Here is a 23,513-nt window from a genome sequence, read left to right as displayed (position 1 = left end):
AAACAGAGACTATGTATGTGCAGCTTCCATTGGGAACCCAACAGATAGTTCAGTGTCTGGCATATAGTGAACACTTGATAAATATTTGTTGACTGAATGATGGGGGAAAAGTGAGTTACGTATAAATATAAAAAAGACAAGGCCAGGTAAAGAGCTAGAATAAATAGACTGGAGGGTCCTACAGAGTTAATAAAATTGAGCATCAAATGTCATTTTCAGTTGTTTGGGGCCAAAACAAAAATGAGAAAATGATCAGTTAGCTGATCACCGTTGACCTGAGGAGAAAACATTCTAGTTTCTGGGAAAAAAAAGCTGTTCATGACACTTTTTTTTTCTTTCCCCCTGAAGACATTTCTTTGAAGGGGCAGGACTTGCTTTCTTCATGGGCCCTTGAGGAGCTTGGCAGTCAAGGGTACTGTTCCCAGTTTCTCCTCTTTCCAACAATCCTCTCCTCTTCCCTTCCCCACCCCCAATTTTCCCTCCTTTTCTCTCTCTCTCTCTTTTTAAGATTTTATTTGTTTATTCATGAGAGACAGAGAGAGAGAGAGAGAGAGAGAGAGAGGCAGAGACACAGGCAGAGTGAGAAGCAGACTCCATGCAGGGATCCCAATGTGGGATTCGATCCCAGGACTCCAGAATCACCCCCTGGGCCGAAGGCAGATGCTCAGCCACTGAGCCACCCAGAGGTCCCTCATTTTATTTTCTGAAAATTTCTTTCTCATTGCAATTAAAAAATAAGCTCAAAGTGTCACTTCCCCATAGTTGGGGCAGCACCTGGGGGATGTCTACACCGGGCAGGTCCTAATCCATAGTTGTCTGTCATAGCAGAACAATAGGCAGATGCTGCCCTAGTTCTCACTCTACCCTTTCCTGGCCTGAGACACCTGATCTCCCCAATGCTCACTTTTTAGGTCTACAGGGGGTTACTGATTTCTCCTTCAAAGGGCAGTTGACACCATGAAGGAGCGAACACCTGGAGTAGTGCCCGGTGGATCCCGTGTTTCTCTCTTAGGTGTTTCTTCTTCCCTCTCAGAACTGGCACAAGGGTCAATGGAGATACTACATATATTTGAAAAATTCTTGATATGTGTGAGCATGTGTATGTTCTAGAGGCTCAAGGGGAAGAGAGGAGGAACTCATTCTCCCGGTTTAACAAACAGAAGGGGAGTAAAAATTGCATATATTTCTTTTTCATAATGATCTCCTCCCCTGAGTATTTTTATATATATTAATTTATTTTTTACCCAAGGCAAAAAACAAACAAGAAATAGATTCATAGCCTCTCATCTTTTTGCTATAATTTATATATATAGTTTAAAATTTATATGTGTATGTTAATTTTAAAAATCTAAATTTCTGCAAGTTAATATGACACTGTGTCAGTGATCTATGCAAGTCAAAACAAAACAGGAAGTTGTGGGAACCAGCTGAACTCACAGCCAAGTGTCAGGAATGGCTTAGTTGAGCTTGAATTGGGGTTCCCCACTTTCACTGCCTTTAAGCTGGAAGATTGGGCTCCAGCTTAGCTGAACTTAATCATTGCCAGAGATGTCTCTTTCTATAAAATTCTCAGAATGTTTATTTGATCTCTTTTGCCAAATTTCTACATTAAGAAAAGTAATAACTCAACCTAGATTATAAAGTCTATGATCCCTGAGCAAACTCTTCTTGCCTTTCTAACTTACTCAAACCAGATTTTTTCATTTGGGAAGGTTATGAAGAATGTGTAGTTTCTTTAGGAGCCCCTTGAGATATGGTGGTTTCCATGGCAAAGTCTCGGAGTGACAAACTATTTTTCCCAGTGGTCACCAGCACAGTCACCAGAGGGACATGATTATTTGTACAGTAATTTCCTCTAATTTTTTTCTCCTGAAAGAAAATATCCTGGTAGCACACCAAATCTAAAATTGGATACCCTGTATGTGTCTCATTATGGTTTTGTGGACAAAGGAACTAAAAACAATGATAGTTTAAAAATAAAATTGCTTTGTTTCCTCTGGCAGTGTCAGAAATGTAGACTATTTAACCAGGAGAAAAGGGTACTAATTGTGCGGTTGTAACCTACTAGCAAAATGTATCTAGTATTGAGCATTATAACCGGTAAAAGCTAGGTGGAATTATACACAGAAAGCCAGGATATTTTTCTCTGTTAAGAATATTTAGATTTAATAGTGTATGGATATTATTGAGAAAGATGTTAGAGACCAGTATTCGTCCAGATGTGATATTGACTTGACTGGTAGACTGACTCCTCTGAAACATCTGGCATTTCACTGGGTTCAGCAATTTTCTATCTTTAAATTTTCTAAACTTGGAGTGGTAACCCCAAACACAGCCACTGAAGGCTTGTGGTCTGTGAAACTCTTACGCAGTCCTGCTTTGGGACTGGCAAAAGCTCTCCTGCCCTGAGAAACTAACATGCTATTTATTATAGTGTCTACATAGTACCTACGTAACATGTAATGAAGATGAACAGGTCATGTTCCCTTCTTTGAGTACTTACTATATTTGGTACAGCTCCAAGTCCTTTACCTGTATTATATCATTTAACTCCGACTTTCTGTTTTATTCCAATTTTTCGGAAGAGAAACTGAGCTGCTAAAAGCTTAAGTGAAAGCTGGTGTATATCATGGAAAACACATTTGAATCCAGGAGTCTCTGGCTGTGGATTTGTTCCTCTGAATTGCCACGTGTATTGCTCCACAAATGTCTGGTTAATAAGTTACTGAATTATCAGCAGGACAGAAGGAGTAGATCGGTTTCTAGTCATAGCCTCCAGCTTATTTCCTATGTGACCTTGGGCATGTTATTTGTTCTTTGGCCTTGGTTTCCTTATCAGTGAAATGTGGAGAGTTGAACTAGTTGTTTTTTAGGATTCTCCTTATCATCCTATTTATGAGTCTGTGATTAATGTGATTGTTTGGACAGTTTGGATAATTTGAGAAGGCAGTGGCTGTTGTGATCTGTATCAGAGCTCTAAGGAGAGTTGCTTCACAATAACGCAGGGCAGGATGGTATAAAGGAAAGTGCACTTGACTAGACATCTGACGACCTTCTGGAAGGAGGTCAGAAGATCTAGGCAGTCACTTCTGCTATAGACTCAGTGTTGGTGTCCTCCAAAATTCATATGTTGAAACATAACCCTAACCTAGAGATGGTATTAGGAGATGGGGCCTTTGGAAGACATTCAAGTCATGAAGGTGGAACGTTCACGAATGAGATTAGTAACCTTATGAAAAAGACCCCAGAGAGCTCCCATTCTTTTGCCATGTGAAGTTATAGTGAAAAGACAACCATCTATGAACCAGGAAGCAGGGTCTCATCAGGTGCTGAAACTGCTGTCACCTTGACTTTGGATTAGCTAGCCTCCAGAACTGTAAGAAAGAAAATTCTGTTGTCTATAAGTCACCCAGTCTATTTGTATTTTGTTACAAAAGCTTGAAATGACCAAGACAACCTGTTGTACCACTTACTAACTACATAAGCTTTATCAGATAACACTGCATTCTGAGTTTTGGTTTTCTCCCCTGAAACCGCAGTGTCTATCTCATGCTCAATGTCTTGGGATTAAAAAAATGTATACAGAAGCCTTTGTACATCCAAGGGCATGATTATTCATAGAATTGTTGAAAGAATATTGATAAACAGTGACAAGGAGAAGAGTAAAAAATGAATTTAGACTCACTAACTTTAAATCGTGTCACAGTATTATGGGCTGAATTATGTCTTCCCAAAACCCATATGGTAAAGTCCTAACCCTTAGTACTTGAGAAAAATAGGATTATATTTGGAGATAGGGCCTTTAAACAGGTAATAAGGTAAGATAGTTTGTTATACAGGTCTGCCCTCATCCATTATGACTGGTGTGCTTATAAGAAGAGAAGGCCTTGACACAGACATTTGAGTACACACAGAGGAAGACCATGTGAGGCCACAGCAAGAAGGTGGCCATCTATAAGCCAAAGGGAGAGGCCTCAGGAGAAAGCAAACTTGCCAACCCATCACAGACCAAGTAACCACAGAAGCATGCATAATTTAGCCAGCACTGGGATGGAAAAGGAGTTTTACATGATTTCTGCTCTCCTGTTCAGGTTTTCAGCTTCTTCTCAGGTCTCTCCTCATTCTACTCTTATGACCCTTTTCTACAAGAGATAGATGGCCAAGTGATGGTGGAGCATTCCAGACACCACTGGGTTGCCTCATTGGCTGTGCTGCTCTGGGGCTGATCTGCTCATTTATATAACTTGTTCTTAGAGTGTGAGCACCTAAAGTGCTCAGTCCTGCCCATCATACAGCCACCACCCAGTCCTGTGCTTGCCACAGTCAGACTCCCATGAATGCTTGCTGGAAGACTGTGTGGGCCCTTGCAATCTGTTTAGGCACATGACACAGAGTATATTTATGTAATAACATCAAAAATTATAATAAAAATGACAACAACAATAATAGCTATTGCTTATTGAGAACAAAGCACCCAGCCAACAGAGGGTTATTACTTGCATATAAACCATATTTGGATCATTTACATTTGATCCTTTAATTCCTTTTTCCAGGCCAAATTTGGACATTTGGATCTGGAATGACAAGTTGATGTTTTTACCCTGGGAGAGCTGCCTCTCAGCTCATAGTTCAGTTCTGGTGGCATCCTCCATTTTAATCTTTACGGCAGTGCTTTATGCAATAATTTGAATTTTATTGCGCTTTTGCACATATTTTATAAAAATGTATGAAATGGAAAAAGGAAAATGTAAGAGTGCTGGTTTTAATGATAAGTAATTTGATCTCATAAACTTAATTCAATTTAGAAAAAGATGGGAATTATCTGGTTGCCAAAAACGGAGACAATTTATCCTTAATTAGACATTTATTGATCTTAAGCCAGTCAACTGTGGTTCAATTGTCAAAGAAAAGAACAAAATTATAGGCCATGTGCAAACCCATGGTCAAAGATTATGTTTCAAATGGGATGTAATTGAGAATTTTATATTTTTTATAGCACACTGAACATGGAGCCCCAATTGTATAACATGTAATAATGATGTTCAATATTTTTAAATTTGAAAAATTTCGGTAATGTCATGTATAATAAAATTAAGAACCTCATATGTTTTGGTTACCTCTTCAAACAACTCTTTTTTAAATTTATTTTTTAAATTTAAATTGAATTAATTTACATATCATGTATTATTAGTTTCAGAGGTAGAGGTCAGTGATTCATCACTTTTATGTAATACCCAGTGCTCATTATATCATCTGCCCTCCTTAATGTCCATCATCCAGTTACTTCATCCCCCAAGCCCCCTCCCCTCCAGCAACCCTCAGTTTTTTTTCCTATGATTGAGAGTCTTTTATGGTTTGTCTCCCTCTCCGATTTCATCTTGTTTTTTTTTTTCTCTCTTCCCCTATGATCCTCTGTTTTGTTTCTTAAATTCCACATTTGAGTGAGATTATATGATAATTGTCTTTTTCTGGTTGACTTATTTCACTTAGCATAATATCCTCTAGTTCCATCCATATAGTTGCAAATGGCAAGATTTTTTTGATGGCTGAGTAGTAGTCCATTGTATATATGTATATATGGACCACATCTTTATCTGTTCATCTGCTGATGGATATCTGGGCTCTTTCCACAGTTTGGTTACTGTGAACATTGCTGCTATAAACAGAGGGGTGCAGGTGCCCCTTCAGATCACTACATTTGTATCTTTGGGGTAAATACCCAGTAGTGCAGTTGCTGGGTCACATGGTGGCTCTATTTTCAACTTTTTGAGGAACTTCCACAGTGTTTTCCAGAGTGGCTGCACCAGCTTGCAGTTCCACAAACAGCATAAGAAGGTTTCCCTTTCTCTGCATCCTCACCAAATTCTGTCATTTTCTGACTTGTTAATTTCAGCCATTTTGTCTGGTGTGAGGTGGTATCTCAGTGTGGTTTTGATTTGTATTTCTCTGATGCTGAGTGATGTTGAGAATTTTTTCATGTGTCAGTTGGCCATTTGTAGGTCTTCTTTGGAGAAATGTCTGTGCATGTCTTTTGCCCATTTCTTGATTCGATTATTTGTTCTCTGGGTGTTGAGTTTGATAAATTCTTTATAGATTTTGGATACTAGCCTTTTAGCTGATGAGACATTTGCAAATATCTTTTCCCATTCTTCTGGTTGTTTTTTGGTTTTGTTGATTGTTTCCTTTGCTGTGCAAAAGCTTTTTATCTTAATGAAGTTCCAATAGTTCACTTTTGCCTTTGTCTCCCTTGCCTTTGGAGATGTATCTGGCAAGAAGTTGCTGCAGTAGAGGTCTCAAACAACTCTTAAAAGTAAGAATAGTCCTCACCACAATAGAGAAATCACATATCTAACAAGTGGCAAAGCTCCAGTCTTAGTTTGCCACAGTGGCTATAACAAGATCCTCTACAGACTAGGTGGGTTAAACAGATTTTTTTTTTTTCCTTCAGAGTTGTGGAGGCTGGATGTTCAAGAGTGAGATATTGGCAGGTTGTTTTTTCTGAGCCCTCTCTCTTTGGCTTACAGATGCTGCCTTCTTGCTGGATCCTCATATTATCTTTCTTCTGTGTGTGCTCACACATCTGTATCATGCTCTCTCCTTCCTACCAGGACACCTGTCGTATTGGATTAGGGCCCTCCCACAGTCATATTCAGATATCCTGGGGGTTAGGACTTCACCATATGAATTTTGAGAGGACACAGTTCAGCCCACAACACTATGACATAAACTGAACTTAATGACTTTAAACTCATTTTGGGGGTCTTGGGGGGAGGGAAGAAGAACTTATGTTGAGAAAATAAGACCTAGCAGAGGTGGCATAGAAGACACGCATAAGGTGCACCTGGGTGGCTCAGTGGTTGAGGTAGATACCTTGGCTCAGGTTGTGATCCTGGGGTCCTGGGATTGAGATCGAGTCCCACATCAGGCTCCCTGAAGGAAGCCTGCTTCTCCCTCTGCCTATGTCTCTGTCTCTCTCTCTGTGTCGCTCATGAATAAATAAATAAAATCTTAAAAAAAAAAAAAAGAAGAAGACTCGCATAATTGGGAGATCCATGTGGGAAGGGCACCAGAGACAGAAAATTAGCCCTGGGAAGTTAAAAATATCTTTCTTTGAAGCAGTTTTGCTTTTCCATTGTTGATAGAATAAGACAAAACAAAAGAAAAAACTAACTAAAACAAAAATAATCTTGTGGTTGTAAGTAGCTTGACCCAGTATAATGTTGATAGAAGAGGCCAGGTATGTATTAGTGTGTTGGGTCTTCATACAATGGATGCTTCACCATGAAATGGCTAAGGTGTTCAGGGAGCTTTTATTAACCTAATCAGGTCATCTTAGAACTTAAATGGGTTCTGGTTACAACTCTTCAAAAACTCTGAACTACTTTCTGCATCCACAGGCTAAAGGGTTATTAAATTAGTTGCATAGAGAGATGGCATTAATACCACGTGATTGAACTAGGACCATCATATTCTAAAAAGCAATTAAAATAGTTCTGACCTTTAAAAAGTAAATCATGAAATTTTTATGTTAAATTTGAACCTGAGAAAAGGCAAATAGTGAATGTAATAAGTATGAATGAGTTATGTAACTGAAAAAAATTTTGGAGAACTTTTAGTACATAATTTTCTTTTAAAAAGTAATTTAGCAATAATAAAATTCCATTTTTTACATTCCCCTTTATGTTGAAGAAGGCTAGTGCTAAAGACTTGTGAAATATCTCACTATGCATACTTCTGCACATATTCGTACCAAGAAATGCATATTCATTCATATATATTCATATATATATATATATACCCAACATTTCATTAATAGCTCATTTTCTCGAGTGTTCAGAAGTCATTTACCTTGTCATTTCAATTGCCAGCACAGTAACACTTGGAAGGAAGCAGATCAACTTCTCAGAAGTAAAACAAGATATTGAGTTCCACTTAAGTATTGAAGTATTAGAATTTAACTCCTTGGAGAGTCCCTCTGTTGTCACAGAGGACACATTTCTAACTAGCTTAATAAGCATGACTTTGAAAATGCAAATTAGAAAAGGGCTTGACCAAAATAGATTCAAAGAAAGTAGATGGGAAGACAGAGAGAAATGACAACAGCAGGCGCAGAGCTTATGGGGGGCAAAGCTAACTTCCTGAGTTTCCATAAGCTTTGATGGCATCACCGCACAGCAACGTAGGTTCCTATCAATGACTCGGAGTCACAAAGACAGAGTTAAACGGTATCGGTGTCACCAATTTAAAAAGGTAGATTAATGTGAAATGTAGAAAAATTTCTATCTGATGTGGTAAAATAAATTGGAGAGAAGGATAAAAATTGGCACATGGTATCTCTGGGAAATGAAATTCTATGAGTTATTTGTTTATTCATTCATTCCTAGATGACATATTAAATACCAACTATTTATTCATTAATCCACCAAAAGTTTGTTAAGTGCCCAGTCCTTAGACTCTAGGGATATACTGATGAATACGACAGATACCACTGTGTGTCCTCGTCTGTTTATATTTTCTTTCATTGGAGGAAACAGACAATACAAAGCAGAGTAATATATAAGGCTTCTGTAGAGAATATAAACGGTGTTAAGTGCTGTTGGCAAAAGTAAGGCCAGGACAGAGGAAAAGCAGGGTGGGGAGAGTGGGAATGCAATTCAATGTAGGTTGGCCAGGGAAGCCCTGAGGTCGAAGGTGATGTTTGGGCAAGGTCTTGAAGGAACTAAGGGAGTGAGCTCCTTGGCTTCTAGAAGGAAGAGCACTTCTGGTGGAGGGGATGGTGGTATGACGTCCTGGAGTAGGGATAGTGCCGGGGGTAGTGGAGAAACAGCCTAGAGGCCAGCAGGTTTCCACTGGGAGTCCTGGGGGTGTGAGAGAGGTGGGGGAGGGGGGAGGAGGAAGAGGAGGAGGGAGATTGGATACTGAAGGGCTGTTGCTCTGGGGGTGTGGGAAGCCATTTTAGTGCTGGCAGTGGGGCACTGACGAGATCTGACCTAGATTTTTAAAAGGATATGCTAGTCAGTGTGTGAACAGACTGAAGAGTGGAAGTTCAAAGGCAGGAGGCTGTTGGGATATTCTTGGCACGAGGCCACAGTGACTTGAAGAAGGTGTTGGTGGCAGAGGTATCCAGAAGGGGTCAGGCTTGGGTTATGCTTTGAGGGCACCGTTGCTGGGATTTACTGATGATGCATCAGATACAGGGGGTTGAGAGAAAAAGAATGGAGTTAGGGGTGATGCCAAGGTTTTTGGCCTGAGCCAACTAATGGAGTCTCCATTTATTCAAAGAATAGAAGACACAGGTTTGAGGGGGTGAGTCAGGCTTAGAATTCCAGTGGGGGTAAGGAGTTTGGCAGATAGATACACAGGACGAGTTCCGGGGAGGGGGGAGAGGGCTGGCTGGAGGTATAAACTCAGAAATTGTGAGAGAAGAAGTAGTATATGCAGGCTCAAGGGACAGTCTGTGGGTTAGGATAATGTTAGAAACAAATGATGAATATGTAATCTTTCCCTTTAAGCAGTGAAAACACAGAAATAAAAATAACCAAAAGAAGAGGGCGGAATGCATAAATAGTTAAAAGAAAACAAAAGGTGCCCACTGGTACGCTGGGAATTATGAAGAAGCAGTGCGTGTGACCAGTGGAGCGTGATGCAGGAGAACACGATCAAAATGCTTCCTAAGGAAATTAGGGAATGCTTCACACAGAAGAGGGACTTGTTTACTCAGTCTTAAAAGGGAAGAAAGAATTTTTGACAGGAAGAAATAGATGGAGAACGTAATCCAGGTCAAAAGGCCGTTGTTAGCGAAAACACTCAGAGAAGAGATCACTGATTATTTTTGGAGAGGGATGAGAATATTTTTACCAGATTCTCATCTCTAAAGGACCTTAATGTTCCATGAGAATTCGTTAGCAGGCTGGGTGGTGCCATTTACTAAACTGTGTCTTAAGTTGGAGCATAACATACCCACTGAAAAAGGCGCAAATCTTAAGTGTGTAGTTCAATGAAATTTTATCCCATGAAAATACCCTTTTAACCAACATCTTTGACCCAAAACCACCAGCACTCAAAAAAACCTCATTACTCCATCCCCTAAACATGGAGGAAGCCACTACTCTGACTTCTAGCACCATCCATTTAATTATGCCTGATTTGAACTTTACGTAAATGGAACCATTTACGTATACTCCTTTTTTTTTTTTTTAAGATTTTATTTCTTTATTTGAAAGAGAGAGAGAGAGAAAGCACAAGCAGGGGGAACAGCAGGCAGAGGGAGAGGAAGAAGCAGGCTCCTGGCTGAGCAGGGAGCCCAACGTGAAGCTCTATCCCGGGACTTGGGGATCATGACCTGAGATGAAAGCAGATGCTTAACCGACTGAGCCACCCAGGTGTCCCTATACTCTTTCGTATCAAGCTTTTTTCAGTCAGTGTTTTGAAGTTCACATAGATTGTGGCTGGTAATAGTGGTTTGTTCCTTTTCTTTTCTGTGAATACTGTAATTTATTTCTTCAATCCACTATTGATGAGCATTTGAGTTGTTTTCAAGTTTTGGCTCTTATAATTACACTGCTATAAACATTCCTGTGTGTGTCTTTCAGCGAACACATGCATTTCTTCTGGGCATTTGCTTGAGAATGGAGCTACTAGATCATAGGTCTTATAAATGCACAGCTTTTGTAGATACTACTGCTAGTTTTCCAAAATGACATTTACCATTCACCATTAAACTACTTTTACGGTGCATAGTAATTCCAGTTCCTTCGCATTCCTGCCAACACTTGGAATTTGGACCTGTCAAGTAGAATTTATTTCTTAGGTTATATACATTTTAAGCCATTCTAGTGTGCATTGTGCTAAGTTATTATGATTTTAATTTGCATCTTCCTGATGACTAATGATATTTAGTACCTTTTCTTATGTTCAATTATATTTGAATGTTTCACTTATACTGGCTTATTTGAGTTTTTTTGCCCAATTCTAATGGGTTGCCTGTCTTTTAAATACAGATTTCTAAGCATACTTTGTATATTCTGGACACAAGTACTTTGTCAGATAAACTTTACAAGTATCCTCTTCCATGTACAATGCATTTCACTCGCTCAGTAGTGTCTTTATTTTTAAAAATATTTTATTTATTTATTTCAGAGAGAGAGAAAGGAAGGGAGGGAAGGGGGACAGGGAGAGGGAATTTGAAGAAGACTCCATGCTGAACACAGAGCTGGACCCGGGGCTCTATCTTACCACTGTGAGACCACTACTTGAGCCATGGATGCTTAAGCAACTGAGTCACCCAGGCACCCAGTAGTGTTTCTTTTAAAAATTTTTTTTATTTTTAAAGATTTTATTTATTTATTCATGAGAGATACAGAGAGATAGAGTCAGAGACATAGGCAGAGGGAAAGCAGGCTCCCAGCAGGGAGCCCGATGTGGGACTGGATCCCAGCACCCCAGGATCACTCCCTGAGCCGAAGGCAGATGCTCAAACGTTGAGCTACCCAGGTGTCCCCCCAGTAGTATCTTTAAATGAAAATATTTTCTTTTTTATCTTAAAGAAGTCCTGATTATTCATTTTCTATAAATGTTATATTTACTGATGAAAAAAAACCCAAATAAATAGCCAGGTAAGTAGATAGGTCTACCTAGTTCCATACATTGCATATTAGGTACACATGTGCATATGTACTTATGACACACCCACAATATTGTTTAACCCAATATTTGGGCACCTTGTGGCCCAGCTAAGTTGACATATAAAATTAATCATCACAAGTAATTATAATTAAAAAGGTTATTTTTCATCATAAAATTAATATATGTTGTGGAATTTTGGAGAGCTGAAAAAAAGGCTCACAACTCACTGCCTAATAAGGTACCTGGCACTTAATAAATTCTCTAAGATTGTACACTTAGTGAATGAATTGATAAATGAATGAAAGAATAAGAATATACCCGGGGGGGAGGGGGTGTTGTTAGTATCTTAGTGTTGGCTGCTTTTTCCCCCTATGCATCTTTTTTGTTTTATGTACTTTTGAAAATGTATGTATTTTTAAATTATGTTTTGTTTGGACTGTTTGATTTTCAGTATTGAGTCACTTGTTTCTACTAAACAAATGTGAACACTTATCATCTGGTATATTCTCATCTTCTTAATTAACATGATGTGAAGATAAAGCACGTGCTATATCAATCCGTCTTGCACCAAAGTCTCTTTATGACAAATGTAAAATACTCCTGGATGCACATATATTTTAATCTAATGGAAACTAGTTGAGTTATGTGATCAAACACATTTTTTTGAAATTTCTATAATTATCAAGAAAACTCAGAAATTGTCTGTGTACCATAAATTAGGGCAATGTGTATGTGAGTGTAAGAAACATCTATTTTAGTTTATTTGACTTTGGCTTTAGTTCCATAGGATTTGAGTTTCCTATGATTGAGTCTAAATAAGGAGAAGCATATGAAAAAATAAGAGATCAGAATGCAAGACTTGGTGCCTTGTTGGGCAGGGGACAGAAGCCAAAAAGTGCCTCGGGCAGAAGAACAATTCATTAATTACCAGTGGAAAAAGTTGAATCTAGGACACGTCTTTCTTTTTTTTTTTTTTTTAATTTTTTTTTAAATTTTTTTTTTTAAATTTTTATTTATTTATGATAGTCACACCACAGAGAGAGAGAGAGGCAGAGACACAGGCAGAGGGAGAAGCAGGCTCCATGCACCGGGAGCCCGACGTGGGATTCGATCCCGGATCTCCAGGATCGCGCCCTGGGCCAAAGGCAGGCGCCGAACCGCTGCGCCACCCAGGGATCCCTAGGACACGTCTTTCTTGATGTGACATAGAAAGGCTCGCCAGTTGGAGCATGAAAATAAAAGACAAATATGTGTGTTCGGGTATTAATTTTGTTACCAATACATTGGGTTAATAAGATATTCCATCCTTACCATAGATTCCCTACTATGAAATGAGGAAGGCATTTCTGGGGGTTAATTTTGACAGTTTGATTGTGAAATCATAATTTTATAATGTAAAAGTTATGGAAATTAATTCACTCATAATGTGCACTGGATAGCTCTGATATGCACAGTGTTCTATTTGTAGTTGTGGGATGGAAAAGAAGTATAACCCTCTTGCAATGGTTGAATATTTGTGCCCCTCAAATCTCATATGCTGAAATCCTAACCCTGAGGTGACAGTGTCTGGATGTGGGTGCGTTGGGAGGTGATGAAGCCAAGGGGCCCAGAGCCCTCACAAATGGAACTAGTATCCTTATAAAAGAGGTTCTGATGGAGCTCCTGGGTGGCTCAGTCGGTTAGCATCTGCCTTCAGCTCAGGTCATGATCCTGGGGTCCTCGGTCGAGTCCCACATCAGGCTCTGCCCTCAGTGGGGAGTCTGCTCCTCCCTCTCTCCCTCTGCTGCTCTTGTTGCTTATGCTCTCTGTCAAATAAATAAACACCCCCCCAACAAAAGAGGCTCCGAGGGATCCCTTGTCTCCTTCTATCTTATGAGGACTCAATGAGAAATCTGCCCTCTACAACCCAGAGGAAAGGCTTCATCAGAACGTGAGCATCACTAATGGGATTGGCACCCTCATCCAAGGGCCCCCAGAGAATTCTCTCCCCTTCCCATCAGGTGAGGATATAATGAGAAGGCAGTAGTCTGTGACTCAGAGGAGGATCCTCACTAGAGCTTGACCCTGATAGTGGAGACCCAGCTTCCAGGGCTGTGAGAAATAAATCTCTGTTGTTTATAAGCTACCCAGTCTGTGGCGGTTTGTTATAGCAGCCCTAACCAAGACATCGCTCTATCTTTGTGGTACTTCAAGAAGGACTCAGCACACAGCAGGTGCTTAATAAATGCTACACTGAAGGTCGCTGCCCTTGCGAAGCTGGCTTCTATTTGGGGAAGATAAAAGACCCATCTGCAGCCTGTGAAACACAGCAGACCTTGCCCAAGCCCCAAGTGAGTGTCTAGGCAAGGGTGTCACAGAAGCTGGACGGGCCTGCCTGGGAGCTAGGATCCGTAGGTGGAAAGATGAGGAAGGTGCCACAGGCAGGGCAGGGAGCTGCTGGCAATTGCACCGTTTCTGGGGGTGGAACAATCCACCTACCTTAAAAGGCTTGTTTTGGGAAGCAGCAGAAGGTGGGAAGGTGCAGCTTCAAAGAGCCCAGCGCCTGCCTTGGCCCTGAGCTATCATATGGGGACTTTGTTCTTTATCCAGTAAATAGTGCTTGCCTTTGTTTTTGAGCAGAAGAGCCTTCAAGTAGCATTTTTAGAAAGATCCACTAAGTATGAACCAAAGGAATGAACTGGAGAGGACCCCAGCTGGGAGCAGGAAGCTATTAAGAAATTTTTAGCGGGGTGTAGTTCTGAGACGGGGAGAGTCTGGCTTTGGGAAACGGGAGGAAGAGGAGGACGGTTCAAAGGCTGTGATAGTGGGTTCCTGGGGAGCTAACAGAGTGTGGTAACCGGAGAGGGCCCCCGGAGGAAAAGGAGAGTGATGGACAATCACAGGGGACTGGGAGGATCAATGAGCCTCTGGCAGAAAAAACACAGAAGAAGGCAAGGAGGAAGCCAGGGGAAAGGGAGAAATAGATGACTGCAGTTTCATAGGGACACACCCTGCCGAAGGGGGCAGCACCTAATGCGGTGTCTACAGAACACCTTCTGGGGTGCTGGGCACTCTTCCAGGTGTGGTTTGTCATTGGTGAGAAGCCAGAGCAGTTGCTTAGAGACCCGCAGGTGGTTGGAGGTTTGCAAACGCAGGTGGATGCAGGGAGGAGGCTGCAGAACCAGCTCGGAAGGGCCCCCTGGAGGCCTGCGGAGCCCATGGCACAAGCGACTCCTTTTAACCCCGTTTACTTCTCACTTGAGTCACTTAGTCTGGAGTAGCCCATCTGGGATGGGGCGACTGACCCTCCAAGGAAACAGCGGCGGCCAGGGTTCTGAAATCATTCTTCATGCCCTGTCGGCATCCCATCGTGGCCATACGTTTTCTTTGAAAAAAATTTCTTTCCGCGGACCTGATTTCCACTCGCAGATGCAGCAGCATCTTGGAACAAAACCCAAACGGGATCTGCTGGGGCACGTTCCTGTCGGCCAGGGCTGGGGACAGTGATTGGCAAACTGAATCGCGGTGGAATGCTTAAAATTCATGAGCCGGAGAATTACTGATGTGTAATATTCAAAAAAAAAAAAAATGCAGTGGGTGCTAAGTATCTTTGACACGTTCCCTAAAGCTTTAACCATCGTGGGGAAAAAATGTTAGAAGTCTGTCAGGAACATATTGGGTTTTCCTAGAGCATATGGTGATGAAATAGAATGTCGTTCCATGAGAAAATATTGTCATACCGGCTTCCTGGCCCGACGTGTCACAGGCACTTTCTATTTCTGTTCTGCACTTGTCTTTCTTTTGTGCCCTTTATTTCTGGGATGAATTTCCTTCCTGGTCTTGGAAGAATGTCATTGTTTCACCCCCTCTCTCTGTTTCTCTTGGCCATTCCTTTGTTTTCATTCTCCCTTCCCAAGTCTTTTGTTCTCCACACTGAAATCTCTATACCGTGTTTCAAGACTGGGAGGTGTGCGCTTTGATCAAGTTTTTGTTTTGACGACACGAAGAGAGTTTTCATCTTCCAACCCTTTCTCCCCTACATGGTTTGTGTGCCGCTGTTTCATCCTTTTTCAGGAGGACTTGCTTTCATCCCAGACCTGGCCGGGTTGCAAGAATGGAAGTGCTTATTCTCTAGCTTGCACTAAAAAAAAAAAAAAAGAAAAGAAAGACAGAAAGAAAAAAATCCATTTTTATTTCAAGAGGATGATGAACAGAAAAAAAAGAAAAAGTCAATGGGCCCTTTAACCACATTCTCTGTTTGGTCCCCCCTTGGGCTCTTTTTTAAGCATTGAAAATGTTCCCAGAGTTGGTCTAACCCGCATCACCCAGTTGGATTGCAGGCACTATTGTGGGTTGGCCTCCCTGGGGTGGGTGGATGGTTGGTAAGTTCAATATCCAAATTCCTGGAATTGTCGTGTTAGTCTGTTTTGTCAGGCAACTAATGAGCAAGGCAGTCTTCCCTGAGGGTTTTTATTATTTTAGAGTTGTAGAGGCCAAGTGGGCATTTCCAGTTGGCTCTGAATTTCACAGTCTTTACTATCTGCTTTCAAGAATGAAGACTCAGTGAGTTTGGATGAATTATTCCTCCACATAGTTCCTCCAAATCCTCTCCCTCTCCCTGGTGAGGACAATGGAAGCCTCCCTCTAAAGGCAACTGAGATGTAGTGAGTTTTAAATTCCATACCAGAAAAGAGGCTGGGACAACGTGGCTGAAAGCTGGACCCAAACAAGGATTGGGGAGGCACTTCACCTGGGCTACGTCCTAGCTGCTGGGGTTCCCTGGGGAGCTGGTTCAGTCATCTGTAGCACTGAAGAGAGACTTACCTTTGACTTGAAGCAAGACAGAGGCTTGAGGTCACAGCCAATTCAGGGCGAGTAGGAGCAGTGTGGCAGACAAACATTCCCGGCAAGGCCACGAGCTTCCAGAGGAATGATCTGGATGTAAACCTTTCAGACAAATACTATTTGGAAAGCTGTAAACCTTGTTCCTTAACAAAATCACCATTAGGTTGCCACATGGAGAAGGAGGTGTGCAGAAATAGAGAGACAGGATATGATGCTGTTCCTCCTCATACCCATTAATGACCCCTGTTGGTGATGCTATTGGATTTTTCTGGAATTGAATGAGATTTCTATCGATGCTGGAAACTTGTGGCGGAATGTCAAAGCCTCCTGATAAAACGCCTCCCCTCAAACCTCCCATCTGTTTGCTCTGATGCAGGACTGTCACCAAGAATCCAAATCCAGGACAGCAGCCAAGTGTGGGGTCGGGAAGTGTGGGGTAGGGAAGGCAGGGTCTGCAGGAATGGAACACGGTTTCTTGGAAATAAATTCATGAAATACAAGGAAAGGACTTTCTGCAGGCCATGGCAAGTGCTCTGGTTTTCTTCCTTCCCCCTGCCTTTCTCATTCCTTCCTTTCTCCTTCTCCTCCCTAGCTCTCCTACTTCCTGGATTCAATCTGTTCTCTGTATTAGTAATACATATATCTCTACATTGCAGGTTATCCGTTCCGCACCCGTATTGCTCTAAAATTACTTAGATTGGCCCATGAATGTCACTGAAATGTCTAAATCACAATACTGTTGCAAACATTGTTTTCTTTCTTAAGATTAGTTAAATAGTTAAATTCCACTATAGCTTTTCATGTCTCCGTTTAAAACCACTTTATTACCTTATTTAGATTGTACTTAGAAACCTCTGTGTTTTTGCTGAAGCCTCCTGCTGGAATATTCTTTTCCCCATTTCTCAATTATTGAGGCCCTTCTCACTGGTCAAAGCCCAACTCAAAGGCCACTTTTTCTGGAAGACCTGCTTTCAACAAATTTTTATTGAGGGCCTTCTCTGTGCCAGGTCGTGTTGTAAGGGCTGGTGCATAGCAGTGAAAAAGGAAAAAGTCCCTGCTCACATGGGATTTACATTCTGGGAGTTGAAAACAGCTACTGATAAATAACCACAAAGGTAGATATGTAACACGTCAGGGAATATAGGAGGTAAAGTAATAAAGTAAGATAAAGAGAGGTAAAGGGCTAGAAAGTGATGGAGAAACCAGCAAGGAGACAATTTTGCACTCCCTTTTGCACTCCTGCAAAATATAATTATACTTTAAAAATATGATACACCTTTTTATACATGAGAAAATGACTCAAATGCCTTAGATATTGTAAACTGCTTACAGACAGAAAGTTATTTAGCTTTGTATTCACCAGTGCCTCATATACAATAGGCACCCGACGAGTGTGCAGTACACCTGACATTGGCAGGACGGGGGAAGTGACAACTTATCCATAACACCACTGATACATGTAGGTGTCGTGTGATCTAAGTCATGTCAAGAAATGGAGAAATATCACCTTGTCATTTGGAGAGCAGGAAGTGACAAGGGAGAGAGGAATCAGTCTTCTGAGGCTGGAAGTCTGTCCATGGTGAAGGTGAGAGAAAGCCAAGGAGGCAGGCATACAGCAGGACGTGTGCTGAGAAGGGTCAAGTCGGGGAGAGAGAGAGACAGGTTGCTGCAGCAGAAGGACTCATTGGTGATGCTCTTCTAGGAAAGAGTCCCTCCTTTTCCCCTGGTTTGCAAGCCTAAGAACCCCCAGTGGCTGGGATTTCAAAGAGCACTTTGCATTTCAGCATCTATATGGTACCCCTTTAAGGTAGCATGGGCCATTTAATATTTATTTATATTTAAATAATGGGCCATTATTAAATAATGGGCCATTTAATATTAAATGCTGTCCTCCATTAATTAAGCATCAGTCTTGGATAACCTTTTGGTAAGAGTACTAGCAAGACCAAATCTGTTCTTTAGTTCAGCTGTTTCCAGGGGTATTAGGGTTGGGATAAGTAGTGAATGGAAAGAAGGCCAACAGTGTAAATCGTCTGTGTAGCTCATGACCAAGAAGTTCATGATAGTGTAGAACCACAGATCTGAGGAGCTTTTTTTTTTTTTTTTTTAAACCAAGAGGACACATGTGTCAGGCACTATGCTAAGCATTTTACTCATCACATCATGTCTTACTTTCGTATTGCTCTTCTCCATCGTACAGATACTTCCAATCTCTTGACTGGATCTTTCCAACAACCTTGGGAGGTGGCCTTCACTGTGTCTGGCCTTTCGATAAGGTGAGGGGCACAGGCCTTGCCAGTGAGCTGAGCAGAGTCCCACACATTCAGAGGGCTGTGGACTCCAAACTCCTGTGCTCAGGCCACATATAGTAAATTCACGAATCTATAGATTTTAAATGGGGCTGGATATTGGCCCAGGGGTCATGCTACTTTCTAACGTTGAAATGAGCCAGCTTCCTCCAGCCCATCGGCTGTCCAGTCAGATAGTGAGGCAGTGGTGCATTTTGAAGCTGTGTTGAGAGAAGCTTTTTTTTTTTTTTTTTTGCTTGTCTTCCCTGGAAGGCTGTTTTTTCAAATTGTGCAACACTTTTGCTAGAGAAGAGTCATCTATTTTGAAAATTTGAGAACACTGGAAAACTTTTTGCATCTGAGAGAAATCAGTGGGTACCTCTTTCTTCTTCATATTGATGTAGTTTTGTAGTTTTTGACTACCTTTAAATATGGAAGGGAAAAAAAACTCAATATATTTTAAGTGAGTAAATAGGGCCTTAATTTAAATCTATATCTATTATTGACAATCTGATATGCTTTTAAATGACTCAAAAATATTTTCTTTAGTCTTTTTTTTCTCCCTCTCTCTATTTTGTGAGCTCTCACGAGGCACAAATGAGGCATAAGAAACCAAAGTGATTTATGCAGGTTTTATCCAGTGGGTAATAAAATTCTGAGAGTAGAGAACCCAGGCTAGGAAAAGTCTCACACTCTTTTTTTCTGGTTTCTTTACTTTATGTGAATTCTCTAGTGGCTCACAAAGTTGCTAGCATAACCTTTAGAAATGTTTTGCTCATGAAATGGGGGTATTGATTCCTTGGTTTACCCTTTTTCTCCTTCTTACTCAGATTCCCTTTCACATCCACAAGAGGGAAGGAAAGAAAGAAACTATTGGAACCAAATACTGAAATCATGGATAAAGATGAAGACTGCGAACGAATAAAGCTAATGCTTTAAAGTTGGTCTGATTATTACATTAAGATTTATTTTCCCAGAAAAAAGCTAGTTGTCCTTGTATTCTGAAAATCACCATGTGTGAGTGGTTGTATGTCATTAGTGACACATGGTATATATATATTTTTTCTAAATCAAAATGACTCCTGGGCTTTGGGAAGATGGAATCATAAACTCAAATACCTACATAAGCTGAGTTGTAGGAGAGAGTGAAGTGCATGGTGTGAAAGACAATGAGATTTGCCTGGAGTATGGAGACTTTGAAGAAGTCTAAGTGTGAATTTGGGCTCTGGACAGCTGCATTTCCCAATATTCCAAGCTGGGCATCTAGATTTATATGTGAAAGCCCCCAATTAAAAATTGGTATCCAAGTCAAGAGTGGGTACCGGGCCACCAGAACACACTAACCGACTGGCCTCAGCTTGGGAGAGGCCCTGATTTTATCTCGAACATATTGGATCCCTCTGCACATTTTTATTGTTTAATTTCATTTCAAAGCCAGAAACAGCTACAATGAAGCCATAAGAACATGGGAAAAACTACTGGGACATTACTGTTCCAAAGACGTCTATTCTAAATGGTTCAGAGAAACTCTGTTTTAGAGGAAATTATAAGAAGGTCCTTTACATTCCAAATGAACAGTGACTATGGTGTTTGGGAAGGGGAAAGTGAGTATATTATGCAAGCAAGTATAAATAAATAAAATCTGGCTAATCTTTCAAGGCTGTCCTTAAATACCATGTATGCTGCCTTAAAACCAAATGTGACATCTGTGCTGTCCACCAGCGTACTGTAGTATTTGTATTCAGGGTGATAGTCAATGAGTGACTTAACAATAGGATCGTCATGGATCATGGCCTATCAGAGGGTATCCAGCATTTTAAGAGACCAGTACAGCTATGGTCTGTACTGATGTACACGAGCTAAATACAAACCCTGTTTATATCATACACAATAACCCAGAACTTTGTTGCTTAAAGAGTAGACCTCAGACCAGCAGCAGCAGCAGCACCACCTGTGTGCTTACTAGAAATGCAAAATCTGGGGTGCCTGGGTAGCTCAGTTGGTTAAGAGTCCGACTCTTGATTTCAACTCAGGTCATGATCCCGGGGTTGTGAGATCAAGCTCCGCATTGGGTTCTGCACTGGGTGTGGAGCCTGCTTGAGATTCTCTCTGTCTCTCTTCCTCTGCCCTTCCCCTGGTCATGTGTGCACGTGCTCTCTCTCTCAAAAAGAAAGAAGAAAGAAAGAAAGAAAGAAAGAGAGAGAGAGAGAGAGAGAGAGAAAGAAAGAAAGAAAGAAAGAAAGAAAGAAAGAAAGAAAGAAAGAAAAGAAATACAGAAACTCAGGCTCTACCCTAGACTTACTGAATCAAAACCAGCTAATAGGATCCATATGTGATTGGTGCACACAGTCCAGTTGGAGAGCACTGTCTTGGAACATTTGGTAGCTCTTTTTGCTATGTACCATACCTCCACTTGTATCAAAGTCATTTGAGGTCTTCTTTGTGACTACAGGCAGACTATTACTTTGTTGAAGGCAGAGGCTCCATTAAAAAAAATCCTACTGTGAGCACTGGGTGTTATACTATATGTTGGCAAATCGAACTTAAATAAAAACAAATGAAAAAAAAAATCCTACCACTGCACTTGGCATCTTGGCCCTAGGAAGGTTGAAAAATTTGTATTGAATGGAAGGGAGACAGTGAAAGAAAAAAAAAAATGTCACAGCAATAATTATAATCAGCGACTCACATGTGTTGGGTGCTTCTCCATGCAAAATGTGGGGTTCAGTATGTTACAAATCTTATTTTATTTAGTCCTCACAATTACAAAGAAGGTAGAAACCTCCTGTGCAGATGAGGGGACTGGGGATTCCCAAGGTTAAATAATCTGTGCTGGGAACGAAGGGACAACGAGGGGGCACCTTTGTCCTATGCCAAGCCTACCACACTGATAGCTGGCTTGGGTTGGTAGATGTGAATGAAGGACAAAAGAGAACATGATTGGAAGAAAACTCTTTTAAGTCTGAGATGGGGAGAAGGCTGTTTTATTCTTGATGGTATCGGAGGATTCATCAATAATTGTCTCCAGGATCTGGCCCCTGAGATGAAATGCTTCCTTTTACAACTGGGAATATTTGCTGGTGAACATTCATCCTCGGCCAGAAGATGGAGCACTTTTGTCTTCATATTTTATTGATTCATCTGCCTGGAGATGAAAGGGCAAGCAAGACCGCCTTTGCCTGTGACAGTCGTTTTGCTTTTTTCTCCTAAAGAAGCAAAAGGAATTAGGAACTCAGCTAAATGTAGGAAGGATGATTGAGAGCGGGGAGAGGAAAAAAAGGGAAAATGTCTCTTGGCTTTTCAGACCCTTCCAGCAGGAAGCAAAGAGCTTGATAGATTCTGTGCCACAGGAAGACCTAGTAACAATTTAATGGGTCCACTAGACAGTGCTATTATGGGGTGATAGGCAGTATATAATTATTTTTAACATGCACATGTGGTTAGGGCTTGAAATGTATCACGGTGCTGTCCAATACTTCAGAAGTGCGGATGAACAATTCTCCCTGTGTACTGGGAAGGAAACCAGTCTAAGTAATCCACTGGGGGATAAAAACATGAAATGTAGAGTTTGATGAAATTAAGTCTCTGTAAGAAGAAGTGAGATTCCCTCTTAATAAGCAAGCTTTGAAATATTTTAAATTGCTCTTAGGAGGAAATGTCTTCAGTAGTTCACAAAACTCTCACTTGGAAAGAATTGTCTTAAGCTGCATTTGCATCCTGTCTGAAGAACTAGGTGGTGAGTAAGGCAGAGATTTTTGTCACCTCTTAACAATTAGCTTCAGGAGATATTTGTTTAGTTAAACATCACTACAAGTGAAACAAAATATCAGAATATGTTAATAATCTCTCCGTAATCATATATGCCATTGCCACTACAACCTCAGAGAACCCCTCCACCAACGTTCTGGAAGCATATTATCTGTGGAATCCAAGAATCTATTAACATCAGGTTGATTGAAAACCATCCATGCTTTTATACGTATTGTCAAAAGTTAGATGAACAGGTCTTATGAGTCATTTCTTAAATTTCAAAACTAATGTCTTATGATAATTTATTCAAAATCCATATGCAGTTACATATCTAAACTTCCATAATTATTTTTTCTGGGATAATAATAAAAAATTGGCTCCTCTTAAACTCATCCTTTTGGTTATTTAGAATCATAGTATTCTCTTATTGGATGCTTAGGTGATTCAGATAATGCTTCAAATATAGGATCTTAGCCAAAACATACGTTAAATTCTGTTTTGGAATGAAACGCAAACATTTGTAATTGGGATTCAGAACAATTTAAATTATGGAAAAATTTTTAAAGATTTTATTTATTTATTCATGAGAGACACACAGAGAGAGGCAGAGATATAGGCAGAGGGAGAAGCAGGCTCCTTCAGGAAGCCGATGGAGGACTCGATCCTGGGACCCCGGGGTCACAACCTGACCCGAAGGCAGACATTCAACCACTGAGCCATGCAGGTGCCCCTGAATTGTGGAAATATTTTTTAAAACCTCAGGCTCTGTATTTTATTTTATGAAAATCAAACAAAATTTATCATAACACAATGACAAGTATTTTGGCTATCTCAGTGTTTTATGTTCACAAAATAATCAAGATTAGTGAGAATCCTCTTCCTGAATCAAGAGACCTTTAAAATGGCTTTTCATTTTTTTCTACTTAAGACAGGAGTTGAGAGAAAGACTCCAAAAAACTGTCTAGCTTTGAATTGAGACTGACACCAATTCCTCTACATGTCTCAGTCTCCGAATCCAGAGCATGG

Source organism: Canis lupus, chromosome 15, assembly GCF_003254725.2.
Source record: "Canis lupus dingo isolate Sandy chromosome 15, ASM325472v2, whole genome shotgun sequence".
NCBI classification, from domain to species: Eukaryota; Metazoa; Chordata; class Mammalia; order Carnivora; family Canidae; genus Canis; species Canis lupus.
Note: the sequence above shows the minus strand (reverse complement) of the source record.